At 43.2% G+C, this 17,883-nt stretch overlaps 1 pseudogene; it reads left to right on the plus strand.

The window, feature by feature from the left end:
- The first annotated feature begins 4,173 nt into the window (after window positions 1–4,173).
- LOC117720103 (cytochrome c oxidase subunit 8A, mitochondrial pseudogene) lies at window positions 4,174–8,617 on the plus strand (annotated as a pseudogene).
- Window positions 8,618–17,883: the final 9,266 nt, after the last annotated feature.

The following is a 17,883-nucleotide window of genomic DNA, read 5'->3' on the forward strand; positions in this document are numbered from 1 at the left end:
CTGTGGAGTTATAAAAGTAGAATTACAAGAACTTGATATAGAAAATAGTGTTTGTGTCTTAGTCAGGGTTTGTATTCCTGCACAAAACACCATGACCAAAAAGCGAGTTGGAGAGGAAAGGGTTTATTCAGCTTATACTGCCACACTGCTGTTTATCACGCAAGGAAGTCAGGACTGGAACTGAAGCAGGTCAGGAAGCAGGAGCTGATGCAGAGGTCATGGAGGGATGTTACTTACTGGCTTGCTCCCCTGGCTTGCTCAGCTTGCTTTCTTATGGAACACTAGACTTCCAGCCCAGGGATGGCACCACCCACAATGAGCCCTCCCACCCTTGATCACTAATTGAGAAAATGCCTTACAGCTGGATCTCATGGAGTCATTTCCTCAAGGGAGGCTTCTTTCTCTGTGATAACTCCAGCTTGTGTCAAGTTGACACACAAAACCAGCCAGTATAGTGTGTGTGTTTAATGGTGAGACTATGCCCAAGAAGTTAAACTGATTTTATTCCAACCCACAAGACCTTACCCCTTTTCCCACCCTCATTTCTTTCTACCTTCCCTCTTATGCCCTCTCCAGCCACCCAGATCTGTCATCCTTTCCTAGAAAACCCCAGAAATGCTCTCTACAGGGTCCCACCCGGAAGCATTCTGATCTGGCTCAGTCATGGCGAATTCCTCATCTACTTCAAGTCTTCTCGGAGAAGGGTTCTCTGGCCACTCTACTTAAGTATCTGTACACCATCCCACCGTGTCCCACCCCCCCACCCGATACCTCTTGTCCCCTGTGGCATGTCACTAATGTCACTGTCACATCACCCTGGAAGGTCACATAGCCCTTGCTTGTTATGTTTCTATAACTTGGTATGTTAACTAGTTATCTGGGGGATACAGACTGCTGTCCCCCTCCTCAGTCAGGAACCTCTGCTGCTGATTGATACTAATGCTGTCATTGATGTTCAGAAATAAGTGATCTCTGAGGCAGCAAAGAATGGTGGACAGGAGGCTGGATGAACCAGTAGCATTTCCCACATCATCAACTCATTTCTCATTTCTCAGGTACTCTTGTGCTGCCTTTGATGATCAGCTTTTCAACCAGCATAAAAAATGCTTTTAAAAATTTAAAAAAAAGAAGTCACTTTCATGTTTCAGTGCCCAGAATGTTTAGAAGTAGTGGCTTGGGGAAAATGGTCACCATAGGCTCTTATGTTTGAATGCTTGGTGACCAGGGAGTGGCACTATTTGAGAAGGGTTAGGAAGTGTAGACTTGAATGAGGAACTGTGCCACTTTTGAAGTCTCAAAAGCTCTTGCCTGGCCAAGTCTCCTCTCTCTCTCTCTCTCTCTCTCTCTCTCTCTCTCTCTCTCTCTCTCCTCCCCATCTGTCTCTCTGTGTCTGTCTATGTCTATCTCTGTCTCTCTCTCCTCCCTCTCTCCCCCATCTCTCTGTGCCTGTCTCTATTTCTGTGTCTGTCTGTCTATGTCTATCTCTCTCTCTGTCTCTCTCTCTCAATCTCTCTCTCTCTCTCTCTCTCTCTCTCTCTCTCTCTCTCTCTCTCTCTCTCTCTCAGTGTGTGTGTGTGTGTGTGTGTGTGTGTGTGTGTGTGTGTGTGTGTCTGCCTCTGGATCAAGATGTAACTTTTAGCTACTTCAACACCACATCTGCATGTCTCCATGCTCCCCACCATGATGACAATGTAAGTAACCTCTGAAACTGGAAGCAAGCCCCTCCAGTTAAATCATTTACTTCATAAGAGTTACCTTGGTCATGGTGTCTTTTCATAGCAGCAGAGCAATGGCTAAGACAGATAAATAAAGACATTAAGTACCATTCAAAGCACAACACAGCCAGGAGTGGTAATATACACCAGTAACTCCAGCATTCAGGAAGCTAAGGCAGGAGAATCCCAGGGAGTTCATGGCTAGCCTAGACTACACAGTGAGATCCTGTCTCCAAAATAAATAAATAACAGCATAGAGTACTGACTTCATGAAGATTGGAATCTATCAATAACCTGTTTGTTAAGGGAATGTTTAACCAAATATTATAGCTGAGAATGTGTGTGTGTACAGGGATGGGAGCAAAACCCAGACTGGTCAGCCACTAAGGTAGGTACCTAAAGGTTATGAGCCTTGGGAACTGGTACTGCCTGAGAATAAATCACTTCCAATCTCAGCAACCACAATGACATATGCGAGCCCCACAGTTTCAAATCTATTTCTGCCATTCTGTAGATGTACATGTTCTGAAGAAACCACCAGAGGAAAAAATATGAATAGTTCAAATATTTTTAATGATTTATTTTAAATCCTTCTCCTAGGCACCCAGATATACGGAGTCACTCCACACTGTAAACATATTTTTTAATAGACAAAAACAGAAGAAAGTAACTGTCTTAGGACGCCAGCTAGCCAGTCACACATGATTGCCATGCCTGAGAAAAAGCAAACAGGAGGTACCTGGTGTGGCTTGTGCTTCCTACCTGGGATCACATACACACATGCACACACACATGCACGTGTACACACATACTCACACACGCATGTGCACATACAAACATACACTCATGCACATACACATGCACAAACACACGCACATACACACATGCACACACATACACATGCACACACATGCATGCACATGCACACACTCACACACACATGCACACACACATGTACACACATACACGTGTACACACACACACACGCACATAAACACATACACACATAAACACAAACACACACACTCACGTACACACATACATGTACATACACACACACATGCACACACACATGCACATGCACACACATTCACACACAACCATCATTCCACCATGACATCTTCCTAAGGAAGAAAGTGTCTTGCAAGTCTCTGAATTCCCTCAACATGCTGCAGAGTCGTCTCTGACTCAATATTTACCACATGAAGTAAACCCTTTATGGAATGGAAGAACCAACACATAAGGCCGGGAAAGCTGATTCTCAGCAATGTATAGAATTTCCCATCCTCCCACCTGCTGAGCACCAACTCTTCAGTGGAGGGGAGGACTACAGCATCCTCACCCTTGACTCCTTCTTCCTGAAAAGGACTTTCTTCTACAAATTTTATCAAAATACACTGTGTGCATGTATGAAATTCTAAAATAAATAAATAAATAGTATATTTTTATACTTAAAACTTTATTGTGATGCATTATGCAGTAAAATTAGCCAGACATGGAATCTAGACATTTTAATGAACTCTGATACAATTAAACATGCCATTCTGAAGCTGTAGATTTCACTCTTTTACTATCAAAATTTTGCCTTTAGATTACAAATTTTATAAACTTAGTCACCACGTCATAACCACTTACAGTAAGGAACTTTACAGTAATCTTAGATTTGTACAAATAAAATAACTTGTAAAAATAAAATAACCACTGAAGGGGCATGCACACACATGCTCGTGTGTGTGTGTGTGTGTGTGTGTGTGTGTGTGTGTTTTCTTACATTTGTCCTGACCTACAGAATGGACAGCACCAAGAGAGAACCCCAGTGTAAATATGGACGTTGGTTGGCAATGAGGCACTACTGTAGATTATAATGGATATTCTACTGGAGGTGGGGATGCTGCTAACTGGTGAGACTGTGCGTGTGCGAGCACATGGGAAATCCCTACATCTTCTTCTCAGTTTTGCTGTGATCTAAAACTGATGAATGTATCCTGGGTTGGAATTTGCCTCTTGGGATTCTTACGGTCATTAGGGAAATCATTACTCATTAACTGGTGTGTTTAAATAGAACATGCTAAGTCAGTATGGCTGACAGAGATTATTCCCTTGGCTGCATACAAAGCTACTTAAAGAAAAAGACAAATATCTGAGTGTCTACTTTAAAACGGGTTGTGGCTGATGGAGAAACAAGGATCGTACTAGTCTGTTTCGTAAACAACTAGGATAATTCGACTGAGTGTAGTCTGATCTGCAAGTGTCAACATACACGGTTCAGACTTATTTAATTATTGATGTAGTAACACTTTTTTTTTTTTTTTTTTTTTTTACTCATTCTTCTTCCTTACGCAATAGTCCTTGGGACTGCTTGCTACGAGGCTTTCCTGTATCAAGCAGGCTACTCTAACAGGAAAAGTTTCTTTAGGACTAAAAGCACGGGAACTTCCAGTTGGTGCGGCCATCTTGACTTCCTGACCTTGGGCTTCGGCTGGTCCTTGGCTTTGGTCATACCGTCATGTCTGTCCTGCTGCTGAGGAGCCTGACCGGCTCGGCCTGGTGGCTCACGGTGCCGCCGGTTCAGGTCCACTCAAAGCCGCTGCAGGAGCAGCTCAGGGTCCTGGATATCACCATTCGGCTCACTTCCCGCTTCATGTGTTGTCTTCCGCCTGCGGTCTGGGTCCTGAGCTACAAGAAGCAGGAGTAAAGGGAGCTGTCTTTCCCTCACCCTTTGACTAGACCACTCTTGCCAGCCCACCTTGATCATGTTTCCTGCATTCCTGGCTGGACTTCCCCGGGATTCATGTTATTCAATTCCAGTCACCTCTTCTGCAATCAATGACCTCTTGATGTCTCCATGGTGACAAGTGGGATCACATATATTGGTTCTGCTTGGTGGGGTTCCCCCTTTGTAACAATAAAGTCTATTTAAACTTTAAAAAAAACTGAAAGCACATGAATGCACTTTAGTATTTTAACAGCCTTCATCCCTTTGAAAAAGAAAGAGGGTCTTGGGGAACACCCTTGTCAGTAAGACGCCCACCATGCCTGTATGAATTAAGATTCCTAGCAACCGTGTAAAAAGCCTGCCATAGCAACATGTCTTAGATCCCAATGCTGGTGAGACAGAGACAGGAGGACCCCTGAAACTTACTAGTCCATCAATCATTAAGCTCCAGGTTCTGTGAGAGACTGTCTCGAAAATCAAGATGGAGAGTAATGGGGTTACCTCATGTTGACCTCTGGCCTACCTAACACATGGGTGATAGGGTAGGATGAAAAGGAGACTGAGAGAAAAGTCAAAAAGTAGCATGTTTGTCCTAGACATTATAAGGGCACTCTATATGTGGGTTGTATGTCATTATAAAAAGGCCCAGAATACATAAGAAGACTTCTATGGTGACTTCTCTACCCAGACATGCCTGCTCATGTTCAGAATTGCGGCGAAGATGGATTTAATGAGGACATAGAAACACCAGTCTCCTGTTCCAATCATCCCTTTAATTTGAAACACTGCTTTTCAAAGTGATGTTCCCAGATCTTCACCACACTAACAGTTACCTGGGAACTTATTAGAAATGCAGATTGCCCAGCTGTCCCCGACCACTGAATCAGGAACTCTGGGACTGGAGCCCAACAATCTGGGTTTAAAAGATCCTCTGGGTAATTTTTTGAACAAGCTGATGTTACAGCCCCTGACTTGGCACATCCATTTCGAAACGGCCACACAGATTTATCAGAAGAATTCAAACAACACAGCTGCCCGGGCCATGCCCTCAGCCACGCTGATGAAAAAGCCAGTGCTGCGGGTGATTCTGAACACAGCAATCCTTGAGGACTACCATTCCACATGTCCTCTAACTACTCATGAAAATAAGCCTTGAAGGAAGGTGCCCACCAGGGCAGAAGAAGTGCTTAGGACAGGAACAGCTTGATCCCCATGGAAAGCTTGAACTGCCAAGCCACATTGACTTTCCTCAGACTGAATTCTCTTTTTTTGTTTGGTTTGTTGTTGTTGTTGTTGATGATGATGATGATGATGATGATGATGATGATGATGTTGATGATGTTGATGATGATGATGTTTGCTATTTGGATAAGGCTTCACTCATACAGCCAACGTTGGCCTCCACCTTGCTGTCTAGCCAGGATGACCTTACCTTGACCTCCAAATATCCATGCCTCCACCTTCAAGTGCCAAGATTGCAGCCGTGTCAGCATACCTAATCCCAAATCCTGTATTCTTCCCAGCACCCAGATGCTCCAGGTTGAACCCAGACCCTAACCCCAATATAGGTCACCTGAGCTAGTGGAAACCGGAATCAAGTTTGCAGAAAAGTATCAATTGAGACAGGTTCTTCTATTGGCAGGGACCCTATGGGAAATGACAAAACTAAACACAATTATTATATCTTATGCTACTCTTGGGTTTCAGAATTAGGGGCTAAGATCTTTCTTATGAATGTTTTGTAGACATGGCATCTAATTTGTATATATAACAAACAGAAGTGAAACTAAGATAGAGAGTGTGTTGATTTCTGGTTTATCACACAGCCTGGTTGATCTTCCCCTACTCTTGTCTTTTGGTGTGTGTGTGTGTCTGTCTGTCTGTCTGTCTGTGTCTGTGTGTTTCAACATTTACTTATCTTTATGTGTGAGTACTCTAGACACACACCAGAAGAGGGCATCAGATCACATTATAGATGGGTGTGGTTGCTGGGGACTGAACTCAGGATCTCTGGAAGAGCAGCCAATGCCCTTAAAGCTGAGCTGCCTCTCCAGCCCTCCTGCTCTGTTTTTGAGATGAGATAAGCCCTAAATGGTAGTGGACCGCCCACAGAGCATGCACCCTGAGCAGCTTTGCATCGCTGGGCAATCATCATTAATGCTCTCGTGAACACTTGCTGAATGAGCCAGTGAAGACATGAAAACGACCCTCGCCCTGGAAGCAAAACTGTCTGCTCTATCAGCAGCCAGAAAACAAACAGATCTCAGCTTTCACCAGGTCAGGTGTTGTAACAAGAGTTTACACACAGAAAGCTGACTCTGCAACACATTTCTCATTTTCCGTTGCTTGACAGATGTACAAGAACAAAAGATGCGAATATTTGAAGAAGAGGTTTTGACCTTTAAGAACAGACTGGGTTGCACTTAGATCACCTCCCCCAAGACAATGCAATAACAATACAAAATGTCCTTCCAGAAAGACTTTGTCAACAGTACAGGAATTTGTTTAGTACCTGGAAATTTCTTTGTGGGACAGAGGTGAGACATACAAATGGAAATCTGTTTTACACACAATTAAAGCCGCTGTAGCTGCTTTCTGAGTAGTAATTAGGGTTCTTGTTCTGAATATACCCTGCACCCCTCCCCCCAAAAGACTAGCAAATGTGTTTTAGTAAAGTATCAAATAGTAAATATTTAAACCTTCATGGTCCCTGCACAATTACTTAACTGTAGCTTTGTGGCATAAAAGCAGGCTGTGTGCGGCTGTCTGTGTGCACTTCCAGTGTGGCTCCTCCTTTCCTCCCCGTCAATCCTTGGCCTCAGACCTTGCCGGAGTCCTTAAATACCGCTTAATCCTCTTATTCATTCATTTACTCAATCAATATTTGTCTGACATCTGCTAAGCTGTGGGGTATGTCCCTGGGAACATCAGACAGTGAAAAGTTCACCATGAGGTTCTCCTTTTATAGTAAAAGGAGAGAGATTGACCATTTATGAAATAACCAATGGATTGGAATGGTGGTTCTTTTAGAGTGGAGAATCTGCTTTGCTTGAGCAGACATTTGATGATGTCTGGAGATGTGGCTGGTTGTCACACGTGGAGGAGAAATTCTTGAAAAATCTCACAGGTAGACGCCATGGGAGATCTGAGAGTCCTCCGTGGGAAATCTGAGAGCCCTCCAAGCAGAGATGTCATACATCAAACATTCCAGGTACTGAAGACTAAAAATCCTGAATCAAAAAGAAATGATGCAGGCTGTGAAGGAATGAAAAACAAAAACAAGAAGCCAGGAGATCACCATGGCTCAGGTCAAAGGCTTGATGAAGGTGTCCCTGAGGACGTGACATCCAGCTGGGATTTATAAAATCTGACAACATGACCCTGAGATGTGAGCATGTAGCAGAGATTAGAACAGAATGATTCTGGATCACTGATGGATCTACAAAATAAAACTCTCTCCAGATCCTGCTGATTTCAAAGCTTCTCTTGTCAGAACCAAACCCATTTGTTTTTAAAACAAAAAGGCAAAGAAGTGTTGTGGAGCATGTTGTAAGTCAGAGGACAAAGAAAACAAATGAAAAGAAGTCTGTTTAGTTTAGCAGAATTGAAGCACAAAAGCCTATTAGAGCTGAGCTTTTATTAAATCAGAGACTTTTATTATGGATCTCCCTTTTATTATTCAATCTCCCTGCTCATTATTGATCTGGTCAAAAAAAATCCATGTCTTCATGATTCAGTCATGTTAGATTTATGTATCTGAGAATTTGTCCGCTCTATCTAGTTTATCCAATAGATTTGGTGTATTTTTGTAGTAATTTCTTATGATCCAGTCTTTCTATTGATCTTTCTGTGGTATCAGTTGTGACCTTCCCTCTTTCATTAATAATTAAAGATGAACAGCAAGAATTGACTAATGGAATTGTACCAAACCAGAATATGTCTGACCACCAAAGGAAACAATGAAGATGATAGAACAGGAGAGGATTCTTGCCAGCTTTCCATCCAACATAGTTTTAATAACCAGGATATTAAAAAAAAAAAAACTCAAAAGAATGACTTCCAGAAGACCAATCAATAAACAGACAAATAAACTAAACAGACAGGAATCCAAAGAAGCAGCAATGGCTAGCAACTATTTTAAAAAAATATTCAAAATCTTTATCCATCAGAGAGGTATGAACCGAAGTTACCATCAAGGTGGCATCCTACCCCCACCCCCACCCCAACCCAGGTCAGAGCTTAAGAAGTACTAAACACTGGGAAGTACTAAACACTGGTACTTCTGTCAGACACAGAGGAAAGTTCCTGTACTGTGAGTGAAAATGGAACTTGCTCGGCCACCATGGAAATCAGTATGGAAGGTCTTTGAAGAGCTGAAGATGCAAGTACCACACTACCCCACTGTAGCACTCCTCAGTGTGTGCCCACAAGGATCCATGTCAGCACGGTACAGACAGCTGCACACCTTCTCTCACCATAAAGAAGAGCCAGGTTGTGGCATGTTTAGGAAAGAAGATGAATCTGGAGATGATCATGTTAAAAGTGAATAAGCCAGCCTAAAAGGGGTGTGTGTGTGTATGTGTGTGTGTAACATTTTCACTCCTGGGTGGAATCTAGGGGGAGGGAATAGATGACATGAAAAAGAAAGGCTACCTACTGGAGCAAATGGATTCAGGGGGACCTGGGAGAGGAAAGAGTAGAGCGGAACACGTGATCCGCCAACACTATGAAAATGTACAAAGAAATGCATTAACATACGCTGCTGAGAAGGCAAATATTCTACATGTGTCTATTATTTGTTGTAAAAATTACATTAATTTTTTGCTCTATGGTATTGAATTTATTGAAAATGGGCTTTCTTCAACTTAGTATGGACGTGTACTTCCAGAATAAGGCATGCACCTACTAAAGAAAGCATTTTCTGCTCAGAGGCCAGTATCCTCCTTAGAGCTCCTTATTTTTCTCATGGCAATGCGTTATAAAAATACTTATCTTGCTGGACCTCACAGCCAGAGTTAAAAATACACCTCGAGGTCATTTGAGACTTAAGACTGCTGTCCTACTGTGCACAAAGCCTGTTTGTTTAACCTGCCCTTAAGAGAACAATGTAACAGCCAACTTACTTGCTTTGGATCCCCCCCAGAATCAGATTTTAACAGCCTGAACTAATACACAGATAACTATAATCTTAAATTATGAACTCTTCCATGCCCCGACCCAAGAGTAATGAATGGATGTTGGCATGTATGTTAAGATAATCATCTGCTGGCTGAAAGTGCCCTTATAAAATGCATGTCCGCTGTAAATGTTGAAGGCGTCATATGAACTTTGCTTGATAAACAGTGATGTTTGTGGTACTGTTATCTCTGTCCATTGGGGTCGGCCACTTAATCCTCTGTAAAATTCTTTGAGGATTTATATAAAGCATTCCTCATTCCTTCCCCCCCCCCCCCCAATGTGATGCCTTTTGGGCTGTTCAATAAAAGAGAGAATAAAGCTCTTTCTTAGGGACACTCAGACTTACAGACACGGGGACAGGAACAGATTCACAAGACAGCCTTCAGGCAGGCTCAGACTTTGGTTCATACAACAGACAGACAGTGATGATGGAAACCACAAGGAGGATGAACTAGTGGGTTAAATCTGGGCTTAATCTTGGTCAAACGAAACGACACGGGGCGGGGCGGAGGAGGGCTTTAATTTCTGTCTTTAGTGTGACTCTGAAACCTAACTGGTGAGTCTGGGTTTATTTTAATGCATTCAAAGGTAAGTTTCTCTTGCTCAAATAAATAACCCCCACTTATCCTCATGCAGGCAACCCTCAGGAGGTTACACATTGACAGAGACAGAGACAGAGACAGAGACAGAGACAGAGGGAGAGGGAGAGGGAGAGGAGGGAGAGGGAGAGGGAGAGGGAGAGGGAGAGGGAGAGGGAGAGGGAGAGGGAGAGGGAGAGGGAGAGGGAGAGGGAGAGGGAGAGGGAGAGGGAGAGGGAGAGGGAGAGGGAGAGGGAGAGGGAGAGGGAGAGGGAGAGGGAGAGGGAGAGGGAGAGGGAGAGGGAGAGGGAGAGGGAGAGGGAGAGGGAGAGGGAGAGGGAGAGGGAGAGGGAGAGGGAGAGGGAGAGGGAGAGGGAGAGGGAGAGGGAGAGGAAGTAGGAGGAAGCCTTGTTGGGAAGACAAGTTTCAGTGGGAGAGAATTATAAACACCACTGCCCAAAGAAAGCTAAACAGCACAAGACAAAAAATGTTGCCTTCATCCTTAACCTGTCAAGTGTCACATATCTCAAGGATGGATGCTATTCAATTCTCTGCTTCCAGCACAAGTCCCCGTGTGCCATTGCTTGCTCTCCGGATGTTGTTTTTCTTCCTTCTTTTCCTTTTGTTTTCAGTTCACATTTTACAGAAACAACTTCTCGAAAATAAAATTCTCTCAGCTGTTATGAAACTGACTTCTTAAATCACAAAGCTGAAACTCTGAAAGTGGGCATTTTGTAATAGAGGCTATCACACAGTTACAAAGCGAAAAACTAAAGGCTGCAATTTATCATGAGTTTTGTTTTGTGTTTGTTAAGCTCATTGGCTGGTGAGGTGATTTGAATAGGAACGGCCTCCATGGACTCATGTGTTTGACTGCTTGGCCCATAGGGAATGGCACTCTTAAGAGGTGTGGCCTTGTTGGAGAAATCGTGTTGCTGCGGAAGTGGGCTTTGAGGTCTCCTATGCTCAAGCTATGCCCAGTGGGGCACAGGTCTTCCTCTGCTTTCAGATCAAGATGTAGAACTCTCGACTACTCCAGCAGCACATCTGCTTGCAGGCTGTCACACTCCTCACCATGTTTACAACGGACTAAACCTCTGAAGCTGTAAGCCATCCCCAGTTAAATGTTTTTCTTTCTAAGAGTTGCCATGGTCATGATGTCTCTTCATAACAATGGAAACCCTGACTAACACAGCTGGTTTGGATTTTATTAAACTGACATTCTTTTTTTTTTTTTTTTTTTTTTTTTTTTATCATCTTTCCCTTCTCTGTGTGATTGGCAGGTTTCCTTACTCATCCAGACAAGACAACAAAAGAGCAACACCACACTCCGCCTCTCTCCCTGATTTTTACTCTCAGTGTATGGAACCCAGGACCAGCTATATGTGAGGCAAGTGCCACCTTATTTCTGCCCCTCTACCTTATTTCTGGGCAGAAGAAGGCTTATATGAGATCTGAAGATTGGGATAAAACAAATAGACAGTATAACTCCTACATGCTTGTACTTTACATGAGGAAGTGACTGCCCTGTAATAGGAGACTTTTCACTTGTAGCTAAAGGTTTTGGCATGGGGGTTACTGCTAGTTTAAGAATAAGACTCAACCCTCCAGATTCAGGGAGTACTTCCCAAGTAGCTGGAATTATAGAAACAGCCCTGCAGATTTGGGACTCTCATTCAGCTTGGCTCAGAAAGAACTCAACATCAGATGAAGTGTTCCACCTGCTGGCCAAAGCCAGCCAGCCTCCCAGACTCAAAGCAGCTAAAGCAAAGATTTTTTTTTTTTTTCTTAAACCCATAAGCAGTGCCTAAGCTACCATTTAATCTAAGTCAACAGAGAGGCATCACTCAGTATGAGAACGATTCCAAATTCCTTTGAATACAACAAGCTCCATGAACACTCACATCTCATTAAATGGCACAGTGGTCAGCCTGTGGCCTATGTGTGATCTCCCATACATATTTCAGAATTACTTGTTAAGGGTAGGAGGAAGAGATCTGACATCTTAGGGGAACAGTTGTTGCTAAAGGTAGCCCTCTTCCCTCTCTCAAGGCTTTGGCTGGGTTGTGTAAACAAGTAGATGCCTGGGAAAAATTGCTCAGAACAGAATGTCCCTTCTTGTCCTCTGAAAGGTCATATGAAGCAAGTAATAGATGTCACCTTGTCATCTGACTTAAATAACAAGTGGGCATTACACAGGCTATGACTTTAGACAAGGGCAAAGAACTTGAAACAAAGGCATAGCTTGCCTGTGACCTGAGTCACCTTCTTCATCCATCAACAAAAATTAAAGACAATGTATCCCCCTGCACAACTTAGGGTTGTGGTTTACTCAAAGACTGTCAGGTCACAGTAAAATGCATACCTTCGATTGTAAACCTCTGTTACTGTTACTTCCTTCACAAAACACTCCCAAGTTCCTTCCGGTTTTACACCTCAAGAACAAGTTATAGACTAGAGTTAGTTCTGTCACTCCTCAGCCACCAACCATTGAGCCTTTAGAATCTTTATCCAACACAGTGATGGATAAACCATGAAGTCCTTCTCTTTAGAAACACGGGGATATATTCTCCCAAGGGCAATCAGATAAGATGAGTTAATGTGTGTAAAAAAAAAAAAAAAATGTATCTTCTAAGTCTTGAAATCACAAACTGAAGCTGATATTGACAAAGTATGCAAAACTTCCCCCCACTCACTCATCAGGAAGTCTTCTCAAGTGGACTCTGGCCGGTCTGTCTCCACTCGCATTGTAATTCCCCTGGAAAAGAGCAATCAGGTTTAGTCAGTGATTCACTACGCTGTCTCTCCACACATCCTAAAGAAATGATTTAACTTCATCAACAGGATATGTTCAAGGGAGAAACGCATGAGTCCAGAGAATCAGCAATCCCTCAACGTAAGCTTTCCCCCAAAGACTTTAAGTTGTTGAGCACTTGTCCCCGCAGATGAGAGCTGATATCATAGGTCTTCTGTGAGACTACAGCTAGGCATTCTTAGCGATGGTGACTAGGATTGCTCTAAGGACCACACTTGGAGAAAGAACCACACTTTAGTTCAAAGGACGTGACGGATAAGTCTGTTAATGGGATGATGCTCTGTACGGTCTTGGGAATGATTTATGTTCGAACTCGGGAACACGGACACAGGTCCATCACCAGACGGCGGGCACCCAAGCTGTGCACCACCGCTGGCTCGCTGAGAGTCGTATTTTCAATTTTGAGTTTGTTTATTGAGGATACAGCAAGCAAAGTAAAAGAATGGTAAAGAGCGAGCGACGGTAGATGATAGGTCATCTGATTGACTACTCGAAACATCCACCAGACATCACTGGAGGAGCCCTGTTGAGGCAGTCAGCTGGGGTTCCTGGCATAGAGTCCTGGGCAGAGCAATGCCCCTGACTCAAGTGAGGCTTCCAAGTAAGAGAACAAACAAGTGATACACGGAGATGACATCATCAAGTTTGAAACACCCGACATCCCGCTGAAACCGACTGTGGAAGTTGAGGCGGACCACCGGAGTCCTTGGTTGACCTTTCACGGCTAAGCTCCATGGCTGAGCTTCTCCCTTGTCGTCCCCACTGCAGACACATTTACATCATGCGATAGATGACAGTACTTTCTGCTGGGAATGGGTCACCTTCCAGATGTTCTCAGGGACACGGTGTTTTTACGCTTGGAGTGTCCACTGTTCTTTTCCCTCCGTGCCACAGAGTTAGGGGCACACGGCCCTTGGAGGATACTTTGAGACAAACACGCTTGGGTCTAAAATGGGGTGGGAGGAAAAGTCCACTCCCAGAGCTGGCTTCTCAGTGAGCTCAAACAGGACATGACAGTGGAATGTATTAATGGTGGTATGTATTAATCTTAGTTCAGTCACTCGGTATGAACAGTGTGAAAAATTGCACCCAGTGATGTATGTTTCATCTATGAAATCCGTATATAAAGAGGCAAGATTATTACTGAAAAGGGAAGGAATTGAAGAGTATGGATGTTTGTTTGTTTTTACATGACATAAGAGAACACTTAAACAATGCCAAACCATCTCCAAGGTCAGACAAAGAATTACGGTAACAGCTTTCATTGCATAAGGACTGCATACAGGTTAATTTAACATTTGTATCAATGTAGCAGATGCTGCCTGAAGGAGAATGGGATGGGATGATATCCATAGTAAAGTGTGCTCTTGCAGAGTCTGTGCAATGTGCTCTCACTTGGTAAATCTTCCAAAGGTAGGGGGACTTTAATGGAGATAAATAATTCATACTCATAGATTATCTGAAATTCTTACCATTTTCCCATATACTTTTTTGTTTGAATTGTGATTTTTTTTCCCTTTCTCTTTCCAACTTCTCTTGCTAAATAAGTAAATAAATAGTCTTCTGGCCATAAATTGAATAAACACCTAAAGATTTTACATACTTTTAGAACTGTGACATAGCATGTAACTACTCAGTAATTTGTTTGATTGCATAGTTGATAAAATGGTGGTACGTATTAATCTTATTTCAGTTACATGGTTTTGCCCTCCTGGAATGTGTGGTTATAGTTCTGTGAATGAAATAATGTATCAGTGTCCACCAGCTTGTAGAACTTAGTGTGAGAGCTAAAACATGCAAGGAACTAATGTAACCCATTTCTCACTAACAAAAAGGGTCATACTGCCTGCCAAGTAGCTCAGATGCTTGCCAGAAAATGCTAAACACTTTAAGAAATTACAAAAACATAGAACCTGTACAATATCATATATACAATGTTCAATGTCACACCAAAACTTTTTAGGTTGGGGAAGTGGGGGTGGGGAGGGATTCTCTGTGAAGCCCTGGCTATCCTGGAACCCTCTTTGCAAAACTTTTAATAAAAACAAAGAAACCAGAAGATGACACAGAACCTGAAGAATTTTGTTTGGCTGTTTGTTTTTTATTTTTTATTTTTTTGAGACAGGATTTCTCAGTGTAGTGTTGGCTGTCTTTGAACTCACTCTGTAGACCAGGCTAGCCTTGTACTCAGAGATGTACTTGCCTCTGCCTCCTGAGTGCTGGAATTGAAGGCGCAACCTACCATCACCCAGCTCAACACGAAGAAACTTTAAGACTAGAAACAAACCCAGAAGTAACTGAAATGGTAGGGAAGCAGAGAGGATGATGTAGCAAATGCAACACATACTGTAAATACAGTAATCCCATCCGAAATACCCTTCAAATACTCAAGAATGAAAGCGTGGCTGGAGGCGTGGTTTACAGAAGGCTCAGCTAGAAATGGCATGCAAACCAAGTGAGATTAGAATAGGTTAAACTTTGGGGGGTGACCCTAGCTGAGACTCCTAGCAGCAAGAGATATGGAGCCTAAAGAGACCACCTCCTGTAACCAGGTGGGACTTCCAGTGGAGGGAGGGGGACACCAACACACCCACAAACTCTTTTACCCAAGATCTGTCCTACCTACAAGAAGTGCTGAGATAAAGATGGAGTAGAGACTGAGGGAGTGGCCAGTCAATGACTGCCCCAACGTGAGACCCATCCCACGGGAGAGAGCCAACCTCTGACATTATTAATGATATTCTGCTGTGCTTGCAGGTCACCTGTGTCTGGTGGATAGGGGAGAGCCAGAACAGGAAGGATTTCTAACGTGGGTATTGTATAATAGGAATAGTTGATCCCACTAAGATCCAAGTTGTGTTCTCTTGGTTCACACACTTTATAGGTCAAGCACCTAAAAATTTGCAAATACCATTTACTTTGGGATTCAATATAGAAACATGGATCATAGCCATATGGTAGTGACACACGCCTTTAATCCCAGTGCTTGGGAGGCAGAGGCAGGTGGATCTCTGAGTTCGAGGCCAGCCTGGTCTACAGAGTGAGTTCCAGGACAGCCAGGACTACACAGAGAAACCCTGTCTTGGGGGAGGGAAGAAAAAAGGAAGAAACAGAGAGATAAGAGGGGTGGGTAGTGCATAACAAAATTTTGAGGTAAGTGGCACTCTTTGTTGTTTGTGGTGGCTCTTGCAGGAGTCAACATTTTTGAACACCATATAGGAATTCTCTTTCTCTCTCTGTCTCTTTGTCTCTCTGTGTGTTTCTCTCTGTGTCTCTCTCTCTCTCTTTCTCTGTCTATCTCTGTCTATCTCCGTCTCTCAAGATTTATTTATTTTTATATATTCGAATACACTGTAGCTGTCTTCAGACACACCATAAGAGGGCACTGAAGGTGTGAGCCACCATTTTATTGTTGGGAAATGAACTCAAGACCTCTGGAAGAACAGCCAGTTCTTAACTGCTGTTCTTCCAGAACAGTGGTTCTGGAACAGTGGTCTTAACCACTGAGCTATCTCTCCAGCACCAAATCTCACTCTGTTGCTGCTAGCTGTTGTTTGGTTTGGGGTTTGAGAAAGGATTTCTACTTGTAGCTCAGACTGGTCTGGAACTCTCAGTCCTCCTCACTGTGATTCCTAGTACAGTGACGTCAGGGTGCATTGCTGTGCCTGACATTTTAGCAGTTGTAAATTGTACAACTTGTCAAAAAAAAAAAAAAAAAAAAAAAAAAAGTCTTGTTTGTTTACAATAAAACATAGCTAACATTATCCAGAGACATTTTCTGCTTGTTATTACCACACTGCATACAAACTGACTCTAATGAGAGAGATGAGCCCAAGGCTTTCATCTTATTATTATTCTTTTCACAGCCATTATGTGTTTTTTAAGGGAAAGAGAGAGGGGAAGGGTGGGGGGAGAAAGCGGGGTGCTGAGAGGCACTATGCTGGCATCTGCAAAGGTCCTGGATAGGGGCTGGTTTTCACAACTCTGTCCCTTGCTAAAGTCAGCACAGAAAGAGTTTCAGAGAAGAGGCCTGGCTCTCCTTCCCTTCTCTGCACAAGCCCTGAGGAGAGTGGGAAATAAACTGGAATTGAGAAGAACTGAAACCCAGGGTAAATGATGGGGGCCCAGGAAATAAAGTGCCCTTCCCCCAAGAGTCTGACCGACTCCCCTTGCCAGCTGAGACAAGAATATCTTAATTTAAAAATATATATATCTTAATTATTTTTCTATCTCCAGCTGAGACAAGAAAGTCTTAGTTACTTTTCTATCATTATGATGAAACACCATGACCAAGGCAACTTACAAAAGGAAGTGTTTAATTGGGTTTGCGGTTTCATGTAAAAGTTAAGTCTGGTTCTTTCTCCCAGCCCCGTGCTCCCAGAAGTAAGACTCAGACTCAAAATGTATTTACAAGGACTTTGGCCATATAGCTAGGCTCTTCTCTGACTAGCTCATAACTTAAAATAAGCCATTTATTCTAATCTACGTTCTGTCAGGTGGCTGGTCACCTGTGTATAAGCACCATGTGTCTGTATTCAGCCCATCTTCCAGAGTGGGCCTCCCTTGCCTGGTACTATCCCAGAATCCTTTTTTCCTACAGGATGTCCCACCTCCTATTTCCTGCCTAGGCTATAGGCCATCAAATTTATTATTGACAGGCGCCACATCCATATATATACAAGATATTTTCTCCACGGTCTTAGAGGGTTAGAGTCCATGATGACTGAGCAAAGGCATGGCAGCAGGGACAGCCAAGAGCTCGCATCTTGAGCTGAAAACAAGATGGAGAGCACAAGTCTTCTGAAACCTCAAGCCTGTTCCTAGGACACGCCTCCTCCAAAAAGGCCACACTTCCTAATCCTTCCCAAAAAGTTCCACCAA

The sequence above is a fragment of the Arvicanthis niloticus genome, chromosome 14, assembly GCF_011762505.2.
Source record: "Arvicanthis niloticus isolate mArvNil1 chromosome 14, mArvNil1.pat.X, whole genome shotgun sequence".
In the NCBI taxonomy this organism is placed as follows: Eukaryota; Metazoa; Chordata; class Mammalia; order Rodentia; family Muridae; genus Arvicanthis; species Arvicanthis niloticus.